We start from the raw sequence: 12,401 nt of genomic DNA, 5'->3' as shown, positions 1-12,401 counted from the left end.
TTTGCTCCTTTTTATTGTTTTCCATTCTATTTCATTTATACCTAATCTTTATTTCCCTCATTCTCACTCTGGACTTAATTTGTGTTTTAACGCCTTAAGACATAATGTTAGACTACTTGATATATATATACATTATATATATTTTTTCCAAGATAGGGTCTTGTCATTTACCCCAAAGTGACCTCAAACTCACAACAATCCTCCTGCCTCAACATCTTAAGTGCTGGAATTACAGGCATACCTCTTTTTTAAAAATTGGTATGTTTTAAGTATACCTAATAACATTCATCATAGGGAGTTTGTACCTGTACATGATGCATTTTTTCCCATTCTCCTTCCCTCCCTTCAACCCTTCTTCCCCTTTATTTACAAAAGCTTTATTTCCACATTTCCCTTCTTTCCTCCCCCATCCCTGAATCCCCTCCCCATTTGAACATTTTCTTCCCATTTTCCAATATCTAGTATACATTTTGGCCCTTATTTATACTTTTTCTCACATCACAGAAACTATGGGATACTTGGATTGTGTATCTCATCTATTTCACTTAAGAGTATGGTCTCCAGGTGTATACATTTAGCTAGAAATGTCTCAAGCTTATCCTTCTTTATATGGCAGAGTAGTACACCCTTATTTAAAAAAAAAAAAAAACCACCTCTTCATTCATTGGCTGATGGGCATTTGGGCTATCTCCAAGATTTGGCTGTTGTGAACCATACAGCTATCAACATGGGGCATGATGATTTACTTCAGGAAGACACTCAGGAAAGGAATAGCTGGGTCAAATGGAACAGCTAGTTTTCATTTTTTCAGGAATCTTCATACTAATTTCCACAGTGGCTGCACCAGTCTACACTCCCACCAACAGTGGAAAATGGTTCCTTTTCCCTCATGTCCCTGAGAGTTGACTTCTTAATAATAGTCATTCTTCCTGGAGTGAGATGGAATCTCAGCAGTGTTTTAATTTGTAGCTCTTGAATGACCAGAGATGTCAAACATTCTTTCATATATTTATTTGCCATTAATACTTCTTCATCTGAGAAGTGTACGCATTTCAAATGCCCATATTTGGATTGGGTCTTTAAATTTGTGCGGGTCTGTTTGTTTTTTGAGTTTATATATTCTAGACAGTCTTCTGAGAAATAGCCAGCAAAATTTTTTTCCCCACACTGTGAGTTGTCTCTTCACTCTGTTGCTTTCTTTCACTGTGCAATAGTTTTTTTAATATGATGAGATCACAGTTATTGATTCTTTGTGATAGTTCCTGGCAATCAGGGTTTTGCTCATAAAGTCTTCGCTTATACCAGTGTCTTCAAGAATTCTACCTATTCTATCTTCCAGTAGATTAAGATTTTAATATTTAGGTCTTTAATCAATTTCAATTTTAGTTTAGTGCATGATAAAAGATATGTTTAGCTTTAATATCTGACATATTAAAGCCAGTTTCTCCAGCACTATTTTTTTAAAGAGACTATTTTTCTTCCAGTGAATGTTTTTGGCACTTTTTCAAAGATAAAGTGGCTGAATATGTATGAAGTTGTTTCTAAGTCTTCTAAACTGTTCCCTTGATCCCTGGGTCTGTTTTTTGCCAGTACCATGCTGTTTTTATCATGATAGCTTTGCAGTATAATTTTAATTCAAGGAGTATGATCTCCCTTGCTTTGCCTTTGCTTCCCAGAATTGTTTTTGCCATTCTAGGTCTCTTTTGTTTCCAAATGAATTTTAGGAATATTTTCTCTATTTCTGTGAGGAATGCTATTGATTCAGATTACATTAAATTTGTATAATAATTTTGGAAGTACAGACATTTTCACTATATATATAGGTTCTCCCTACATAAGAACAAGGGACATCTTTCCATTTTTTAATTTTCTCTTTGATCTCCTTTTTCAGAGTACTGCAGTTTCCAATGCAAAGGTCTTTTGCTTCCTTCATTAGATTAATTCCTAGGTGATTTTTTTGGGTGTTATTGTGAAAGATGTTGTTTCCCTAATTTCTTTGTTATTTGTGCACAGGTACTCTATTCATTTTTGAGCACTGACTTTGTATTCAATTATGTTACTAAATTGGGTTATTAAATCTAGAAGTCTTTTGGTGGAGTTTTTGGTGTCCTCAGAATATCATGTCATGTGTAAATAATAATTTAACTTCTTCCTTTCCTAACCTTAATGTTTTTGTGTCTTTTTCTTATCAAACTGCTCTAATTTTTCCAGAACTACACTAAGAGTGGACATCCTTAACTTGTTCCTGACTTACAAGAGTGGAAGCTTTGGTTTTTCTTTATTTACTATAATGTTAGCTATTGGTTTGTTATAAATGTCTTTTATCAGTTTGAGACAAAGACCATGTATTTCTACTTTCTGTAGGACTTTTTTCACGAAAGGGTGTTAGACTTCGTTGAATGCTATTACTAAATCTATTGAGATGACTGTATGGATTTTTCCACTGACTCTGTTAATATGGTATGTTATATTTGTTGATTTGCATATTGTTGAATCATCCCTGCATACCTGGGATGAATCGGCTTGGTCATGATGCATAATCTTCTTGATGATTTACTGCATTCTGTTTGCCAGTATATTACTGAGGATTTCTACATCCATGTTCATTAGGGACATTGGCCTATAGTTCTCTTTGTTGGCTAGATCCTTCTCTGATTTTGGTATCAGGGTAATGCTTGCTTCCAGGAATGAATTTAGAAGTACTGCTTCCCTTTCAATTTCATTAAGGAGTTTGAGAAGCAGCAGTATTATGTCTTCTCTAAATTTCTTATACAGTTCAGCAGTAAATCCATCAGGGCCTGTGCTTTTCATGTTAGTAAAGTTTTAATTACATCTTCCATTTCATGGACTGATATTGGTTTACTCAGAATTTTTATATCTTCCTGATTCAACTTTGGCAATTCATATGTATCTAGGAATCTGTTCATTTCTTCTGCATTTTCCATCTTATTAGTTCTCAAAGTAGGTGTAGATGATCTGGCCTTGTGCAGAATCTGTTGTGATTTCACCCTTTTCATTTCTAACTGCATGGATTTAAGCCTTTTCTTTCCTTTTTTTGATAAAGTTGACTAAGGGTTTGTCAATATTATTTAATCTTTCAAAGAACCAATTCTGCAATTCATTGATTGTATTGTTTTTCTACTCTCCATTCCATTAATATCTGCCTAATTTTTATAATTTTCTTCCTCTGAAAAGCTTTGGACTTGACTTGCTCTTTGTTTTCTGGAAGCTCAAAGTCAATGTTGGTTTATTTGAGTTTGCTTTGCTTTCCTGATATGGGTAGTCACTGCTATAAATTTTCCTTACAGCACTGGTTTCATTGAGTGTCATGAAGTTCCAGTATGTTGTGTCAGCATTATCATTTAATTGTAGAAACTGTCTAATTTCTTCCTTAATTTCATTTGTGACCCAATGACTGCTCAAGAGGGTGTTAATCTTCACATATTTATGAAGTTTTTGTGGTTTCTTTTGCCATTGCTTTCCAATTTCACTTCACTATGTTCTCATCCTATGCATGGGATAATTTAAATTCCTTTGCATTTACTTAAGCTGTTCTATAAGCTAGTATGTGGTCTATTTTGTAGAATATCCTGTGTCCAGCTGAGAAGAATGTATATGCTCATGTGGTGGGGTGGAACACACTGTAGAAAGTAATTTGTTCAAAAGTTTGGTTTGGGGGCTGGGGATTTAGCTCAGTGGCATAAGCGCCTGCCTTGCAAGCAGGCAGTCGTGAGTTCAATCCCTGGTACCGATAAAAAGGAAAAAGACAAAAAAAAAAAAAAAAAGTTTGGTTCAGTTCACTTACTGCTTTGATTTTTTTTTTTTTTTTTTTTTTTTTGGTCTGGTTGATCTATTTGGAACAGTGGGGCTTTGAGGTACCACATTAGAGTTATATTAGTGCTTATTTGATTTTTCATGTCCATTAATGTTTCATATAGCTGGATGCACTGTTTATTTAGTGCATATTTATGATTGTTGTCTTTCTTTTTGATTGTTCCCTTTACCAAGATGTAGTAACCATCTTTGTTTCTCTCAATCAGTCTTGCCTTGAAGTCCACTTTATCTGCAAATAGAATAGCTATCCTTGGTTTTTCCCAGGTTCCTGTCCCATGAAGTATTGTTTTCCATCCTTTGATTTTCAGTCTATGAATTTCTTTTTTAATTAAATATATTTCTTGTATGTCACATATTGTTGGATCTTGCTTTTTTTTTTTTTTTTTTTTTTTCTTTTTTGAGAAAGGCCTCTCTATGCAGTTCAGGCTGGCTTTGAGCTCTCTTTGTAGCCCAGGCTGGTCTCAAACTCGCAACGATCCTCCTCCCTCAGCCTCCTGAGTGCTGGGATTACAGGTGTGAGCCATCACACCTGGCTGGATTTTGCTTCTTGATCCATTCTGCCAGTCTACTTCTTTTGATTGGTAAACTGAAATCATAAACATTAATGGCTATAATTGATATGCACTGACTTATCCTTGTCATGTTGTATTCTTGTTGTTGCTCCCTTTTCCCCTCTCTGCTAACTGGTTGCTTTGCCTTGTAGATTCATTCCGTCAGGGTTCATGGAATAATCCTTATTATCTCTCTCTAGAATGTCTTTTAGAACACTTTAGAGTGCTAGTTTGGTGTTCATGAGTTTCCTCGAGTATTATTATGGAAATGCCTTACTGCTTCATCAATTTTAAACAATAGTTTTTCAGGGTATGTGAAGGTGGGTTGGAGATTATTTTGTTTTAGGGCTTGAAATACTTCACTTCAAACTTTGCTTGATTTCAAGGTTTGTGTTGAGAAGTCTGCTGTGATTCTGATAGGCTTCATTTTATAGGTGATTTGTTTCTTTTCTGTAACAACTTTTAATATTGTTTTTGTATTGAATTTCTGGAATCTTTACTATTATACACCTTGGTGTAGCTTTTTTTTCTTAAATCATGGCTAAATGGAGTTCCATATGCTTCATTCATCTCTATGTCAAATTCTTTTCCTCTGTTTGCTAAGTTTTCTGCCATGACTTTTGTCAACAGGTTATTTTATATCACTTGCACCATCTCCTGCTTTTTTCATTGACTCCAACTTATGTTATTCTTCTTTGCATCACTGAGCAGATGCTGGATTGATTTTTCGTGGTCCCTAGCTATTTTTAAGAAATCTTTCTTTTTCATGATTGCTAACCACAATTCTGTCTCCTGTATTTGATATTCTGTTCTCACACTGACTCATTCTGCTGCATATACTTTCAGTGGACTATTTTTATCTCATAGATAAGTGTTGGAATCTTTTTCATGGATTCCATTTCTTCCTTATGTTGGATGATCATAGTTTCCATCATTTTTCCTATGCCCCTCTATTTTTGTATTTGTATCTGCTCTACAGTCACTAACCATGTCTTTCATTATGGTCACCATCTCTGTAGTTATCTGAGAAATTGTTTTTTATGTGATTTTTCCTAGAGCCTTGTTCATCTGCTTTATTACTTCCATTTTTACCACTTTAGAGAGTTCAGGTGGGCAACTTTTGAATTGTTCCAATTCATTGACTCCTGGGATTGCCTTTGGTGGGCTGGAAGCCTGGGGCTACATTTTGTCTAAGTATCTTTTCATTTTCTTTTTTTAAAATTTCTGGGTTTACGCTTATAAATTGCTTACGGTGAGTACATTTATTGTTAGTATTTAGAACCCTTAGGAAATGACTACTTCTCAAAAATGTCTTCTAGGTGTAGCTGGCTTTTGGATTTTGAGTATGTTACAAGATCCTCTCTCTTCTGTTTATTGGTGATGGGAAGGTGCTATCTGCTCGGCCCAGCCCAAGATTCTTTGGCACTGGCCTATAATTTGTTTATAACCCTTATGCAATCTCAGTCTGTTATATCAGAAACAACAACTGATTGGAATAATTATGCCACCAATAACAAAGCCTAAAACAAACCAGAAAATTGTATACAGTAATTAAGCCCTCAATACAGTAATTTTACCCTCAATGGAGAAGATTTAAAAGGGGCCAGAGGAGAAAACAGAGAAATACAAGAAGAGGAAGAGATTAAAAGCAAGGCTGGAGGACAATGGAAGAGAATATAAACCTTAGGAATCTGGTAAAGGAAATAGGAGAGAAAAAGGAGAAGAAAAAAATAAAAACAACAGAACATCAAAAATAAAAACTAGAAACCATGTTCGCACTCATATAAAAACAAGATCAAGAAAAAAACTAAAAAGAAAAAAGAATTTTTAAAAATGTCTACATCAAGGCATGCCTCTTCTGTCACTGGCAGACAGTATGGCCACTCAAAGAGTCCAGATCTAAGTTGATTACTCCCTGCAAAGCCAGTCACAGGTTTACAGTGTGTTAGTAGATAACCCCAGAAAACCTGTACTTTTAGTTTCACTGAGGTTTAGACTGGTTTCTGGTTGTAAGGCTGGCACCTGATTTGTTCAGTCTATAACACCCTGTGTAGTTCTTGTTGGCTTGAACTCAACTCCCTGACTTCCTGCAGACTTAAACTTACCCTGACACTGGGAGCCACTAGAGGGAGCCAGTCTGCAGCTGTCCTCAGTTCTGAGCTCACCAATATCCCTCTCCAATATGGCCACCAGCCAATCACCCTGTTTTGGAGGATGTCTGAGCCCAAATGACTCACCAGCCACTGCCATTAGTTTGAGTCTAGCCTGGGAAACTTCGGAACTTAGTTGAGACTCTGTCTCAAAAAATTAAAAAGAGCTGGGGAATGTAGCTGAATATAGCTGGGGAATGTAGCCATGGGTTCACTGAATAGTACCAAAAACCTTTTGCTGTGTCCCACAAGGCTAAGTATACTGCAAGTCCACTTTCATTAAAGATTTTTAAATTTTCTCTTTTAACTTGTTTGACACATTGTTTAAGAGAATGTATGTGATTTTAAGGTATCTATAAATGTTCCAAATTCCCAATGCTATTTCTAGTTTTAGACCATTATGATCATAAAAGATGTCTGATATACTTTTGATATTCAAAAGTTCAAGACATACTTTGTGGCCTAACAAAGAATGAGCATGCACTTGAGAAGAATGTGCACTCTGCTGCTGTTGGGTGGAATATTCCATGGATGTCTGTAAGGTCCATTTGGTCTAAAGTGTAATGTCCAGTGTCTGTGGAATTATCTTGATGATCTGTTCACTGCTGAAAGTAGGATAATGAAGTCTCCTTCTGTTATTATAATCTTTCTTTTCCTTCATGCCTAATATTTGCTTTATATATATTTAGGCACTCTGACATGTCCACATACACAATATTTCCCATGAGGTCATAGGGATTGAACTCAAGGGTGCTCTACCACTCAGCTATATCACCAGCCTCCAAAATAGTGAAATTCATATTTATTATCATTATATCCTCTTGATGAATTGACATGTTTATCATTACATGACTTTGTTTTTAGATGTGTGTAGTGCTAGGCATCTACCCCAGTGACTTATGCTACAAGTAAACTACTGATGAGCATACATGCTCAGCCTTTTCTATTTTGAGACAAGCCATCAAGGCTAAACTTGAACTTGTGATCCTCCTCTTCAGTCTCCTCAGTACCAGAGATTATAGTCAAGCTCCACCACACTGGTACTGTTTTAAAACTTTTTACTTAATGTCTACTTTAAGTATAGCTACCTCTCCTCTCTTTTATTTCTATTTACATAGAATATCGTTTTCCATCCTTCCACTCTTGAGTATCCTTAAAGCTTAAGCAAGTCTCTTGTGGGGAACATTTAATTGGGTATTGTTTGTTTGTTACTTATGGGTGAGATTTTTTTGTTTTGTTTTGATTTTTAGCATTCAGTTGTTCCTTGTTTTGTTCGTTTACAGTTCTGGGAATTGAGGCCAGTGCATCACACATGTGAAGAAGGCGCTCGACCACAGAACTACACCCTCAGCCCTTTGTAAAATTTTGAGACGGTCTTTCAGTAAGTTGCCCAAGCTGGTCTTGAACTTGCAATCCTCCTGCCTCAGGTTCTTGTGTAGCTTGGATTCCAGGTACATATTACTATGCTCACTCTTTTGACTGGGAAATTCATTTACACTCAAGGTAATTATTGATAGGAAATAACTCACTATTACTATTTTGTTAGTTGTTTTCTGTTTTTGTAGATCCTTTCTTTTGCAGCCCTCTTTAATAAGGAGATGTTTGTTGGTTTGGTTGGTTTTGGTACTGGGGATCAAACTCATGACCTCATGCTTGCCTGAAGGCGCTTACACCACTGAGCTAAACCACCAATAAGAGGTGATTTTCTTTAATGGTATGCTTTGATTGCTTGTTTCCAACTCTGTTTACTCATGCTTTTTTTCCTTTTTGTTTACCAGGAAACTTACATAAAATACCTTTTAGATATAATCTATTTTAAACTGATTATTTAATTTTGATCATATGTGAAAACTGCACTTTGAATCTATCCATGCCCACATTTTGTGCTGGGTTTTGTTTTACTTCTTTCATACTAGCGATTGAACCCAGGGAACTTAGCACTTCAACTATAATCCTCAATTGATTGATTGATGGGGACAGGGTGTTACTGTGATTCTCCTGACTCAGCCTACCAGAGTGCTGAGATTGCAGGTGTGTGCCACCATGTTTGGCTCACCTTTTTTAAAGGTCATAAATTGCCATCTACTTAGAGTATTAAGAACTTGAATATGCATTTACTTTTATTAGCTGGTTTTAGTCATCTGTATCTAGTATCGATTTTATACTAACTGCCATCTTGTTTCTGTCAGTAAACTGATGGAGAATTGTGTCTTAACAGAAACAGACAGATAGCTAAAGAAATGCAGGCTGAAGACCTAGATGTGGTAGAAAAATAAATAAATAACCAAAAACAGAAGTTTAACAGTTAAAAAAATTAAAGAAAAATAAATATAGCAGTGAAAATGAAAACATTAACAGCAGAATTAGAGAAGAATGTAAACTCAAAGAGAGATTGTTTTCAGATACAGTCAGAAGAGTGAAAGTGAAAAAAAGCTTACAAGATGTATGAGAGATCATCAAACAAGCAAAATTTGAGTCATGGGGATAACATAGAAGAAAGACAAAGAGTTATAAATATTAAAGAAATAACAGAAAATTCCAAATTTAGGTAAAGATATTATCTATGGGTTTACTATGTATCTGCCTGTCTTAAAAGTATAGGTACTGGGGCTGGAGATTTAGCTCAATGGCATAAGCACCTGCCTTGCAAGCAGGTGGTCATGAGATAGATCCCCGGAACTGAAAAAAAAAAAATTATAGGTACTGATGGCCTTTGTTCCAAACTATGTTTTCAGGATGTGTGAGCAATAAATGGTCCTAGAACACAGCTTTCTCTCCAAAGGACAGACTAGTTTTGATTTGCATCAAGCATAATAAAAATGTCTCTCCCTGGGGCCAAAGTTGGACATGTTTGACTGCAAACCACTGTAAGACTCAGGTTCCCTAAATCTGAAAGTCCTTTCCTGTAAAAGACCAATACATATGCTGGTATCACATGGCCTGTCACATCATCCTGTAGAAACTGGGACAAGAAAATGATATCCTGGCCATAGTTGAGTAATAACTATCATGGGTATTTCTTAAGGGCAATAAAATGTGTCGTCAACTGATCCATGAAAGTGTGACACATTAACTTGTTACCTTGTAAGTAGAATAAAATCTCAGATCCTTTAATATTGATACGTTGCTTCTTATCTACACTTTCTATTTTCAATTTCATCTCAATTCCTTCTAGACTTTGTTAGATCATTTCTTTGAAACTATTCTTATCAAAGTGTCCTCACTCTATATAGGCCTGTATGGAAGGAACAAAAAATATGAGAAGAGGAGGCAACAAGAAAGGGTCCTCAGCCCCCAATCCTGAGAACACTGATCCAGAAAAGGTAATGGCAAAGGAGAATGAGGACAGAAAACATGCAGTATCAGACACAGCACCAACAGACATAAAGCGATATCTCTGGAGCCTCATACACAAGTTCAAAAGTGAAGTATTTAACAAAGTAAAGCAAGATATAAGTAGAACAGCTAGAGAAATGCTAAGCATCGCCCAAGAAAAAACAGATGGTGGAATGGAAGAACAGAAAAAAAGGGGAGAATTGTTTGACGGAGAAAATAGAGAAAACAGAATACATGAAGCACGTTCAAAGAGATTACCAGGAAACTAAAAACTCTATTGAAAGCTGGCATAACAGCTTGAAAGAAACTAAGGATAGACTATCTGAACTGGAGGACATATTTGTAAGGTGGGATCATGAAATGAAAAACTTCTTAAAAATAACAAGGAAACAAACAGCAATAATACAAAAGCTAGAAGATGATAAGAGGATCTATAACTTAAGAATTAAGAACATAAAAGAAGAAGTAGGGACACAAACAGATGAACTACAAAGGCTATTCACAGAAATAATCCAGAAGAATTTCCCTAATTTAGCAAAAGGTAAAGATTCTCAGATGTATGAGGCATACAGGATCCCAACCACCCACAACCCAAACAGAGCTACATCCAGGCATATAATAATCAAAATTCCAGAAATCCAATATAAGAACAGAATATTATAAGCCATCAGAGACAAGAAACAGATCACTTACAAGGGAACTCCCATCAGAATTATAGCAGACTTCTCGGGACAAGCCATCAAATCATGAAGAGTGGGGGGGGGGAATAATTCAAGCTTTGAAAGATAATAACCTCCAGCCAAGATTACTATATCCTGCACAACTGTCCCTAGAAATTGATGGAAAAATAAGGTGCTTCCAGGATAAAGAGAAACTAGGGGAATTTGCAACCACCAATATAACTCTACAGAGATTACTGCAGGACAATCTAAAAAAGAAAAGTACCAAGATTCCAGAAACAGTGGCAGAGAAGCCACAATGAATGGAGCAGAAAGTGAAATGAAGAGGACAAACTGACAACTAATGACAGAAAAAGAGCTCAACAGAAATGAGGCAGAGAAGATTGGATGGTAGGAACAGCTATTTTGGAGAAAACAAGACATCATAATAGCTAGTGCTGATTTAATATCATCTTGTTTTGAAGTCCCATCAACCTTTGTTGTTCTGTCTCCATCGGTCTTAACATGTTGTATCTTGTTGGATTTTATTATATGGGATAGAGATTATACAGAAACCATTGTTCACTTTCTGTTAGTTGATTCTAAATACCCTGTAATACTGTCATTCTCTTGAATGGTTTTACATTGTCTTGATATGTTTGATGCTACAGTATACAAAGCTATACTCAAAGATTTCAAGGAGACACCATGGTAACTACTTTTATGTCAGGATATCTTGTGGTGAAACAATACTTTGCTTAAATGGTTATGTTTTGACCTGTGCTGTTTTCTTGTTATGTCCTCTTTTATCTCAATCTCCTTTTTTATTACTTTTTTATTTTTATCTTTTTAATTAAGGGAAAAATAAATAAAAAATAGCAGGATATATTATAGTAACCCACTTTGATTTCCTATTAACTTGATGTGAAACCCGTATTGCTCTCACCATCTTGCTTTGACTGATTTTCCTCTATTCTGTTTCGCTTGATAGTTCCAAGTTCAAGAATATAGGCAACAACTGTGAAGACAGTAAGATTCATTATGATGCCCATTCTGGTTTGACTATTATCTTCTTTTGAAGTCCTGTAATGTCTCCAATGTTTTGGTTTTATTGGTTTTGTTCTTTACTGTTTTGTTCAATTTTATTATAACTGATGATACAGGCAATTCTACTTAAGATAGCAAGAGGCATTATGGTAACCATTGTTGATCATCTTGTATTTTGTTTTTACATTATGTATTATGTCCATCCTTTTGATTTGACTATGTTTTGTTATGTCACACTTGGTTTTATTCTCTTCAAAAAAAGTAGTAAGAACTGTGGGAGTAATAAAATCCAAAATGTGTAATTGTCATTGTACAAAAGAGAGGAAAAGAAAGTGCTCTAAAGGATATAACTGCGTGTATATTTAAGTGTATAAGATAGACAACCATATTACTGAGTTTTGTTGGATCATTGAACAGAACTGTTTGCAGTCTCACTGTTTGAATGCGCACTTTATATGCTTTAATTTTGTAACTTGAACTATTTCCAAGATGACAATATGTAATCTATTAACTAGTGATTTCCTACTGTTTATTTTTTCTGAAATTCTGTATAACTTGTACTTTTTTTTCCTCCTTAAATTAAAAAAAAAAAAGTGACCTTACTAATGATCACTCTCAGCAAACACCAAAATAGCAAGTAGTATTTAAGATACTGTGATTACCATGTCTAGCTGCAAATACCCTTGGCTTCTGGAACTACCCTCTCCTGGCTGTTCCTTCTCAGTTTGCTTTCCTGGCTCCTCTCAAATCCTCCTAAATATTCTAGTAAACATTTGAAATTCTCTACACCGTGAAACCTTAGATTGTGAGTAGCTTGTTCTGCA

The sequence above is a fragment of the Cavia porcellus genome, unplaced genomic scaffold (genome assembly GCF_034190915.1).
Source record: "Cavia porcellus strain 051 isolate PalLab524CR breed Dunkin Hartley unplaced genomic scaffold, mCavPor4.1 scaffold_4, whole genome shotgun sequence".
In the NCBI taxonomy this organism is placed as follows: domain Eukaryota; kingdom Metazoa; phylum Chordata; class Mammalia; order Rodentia; family Caviidae; genus Cavia; species Cavia porcellus.
Note: the sequence above shows the minus strand (reverse complement) of the source record.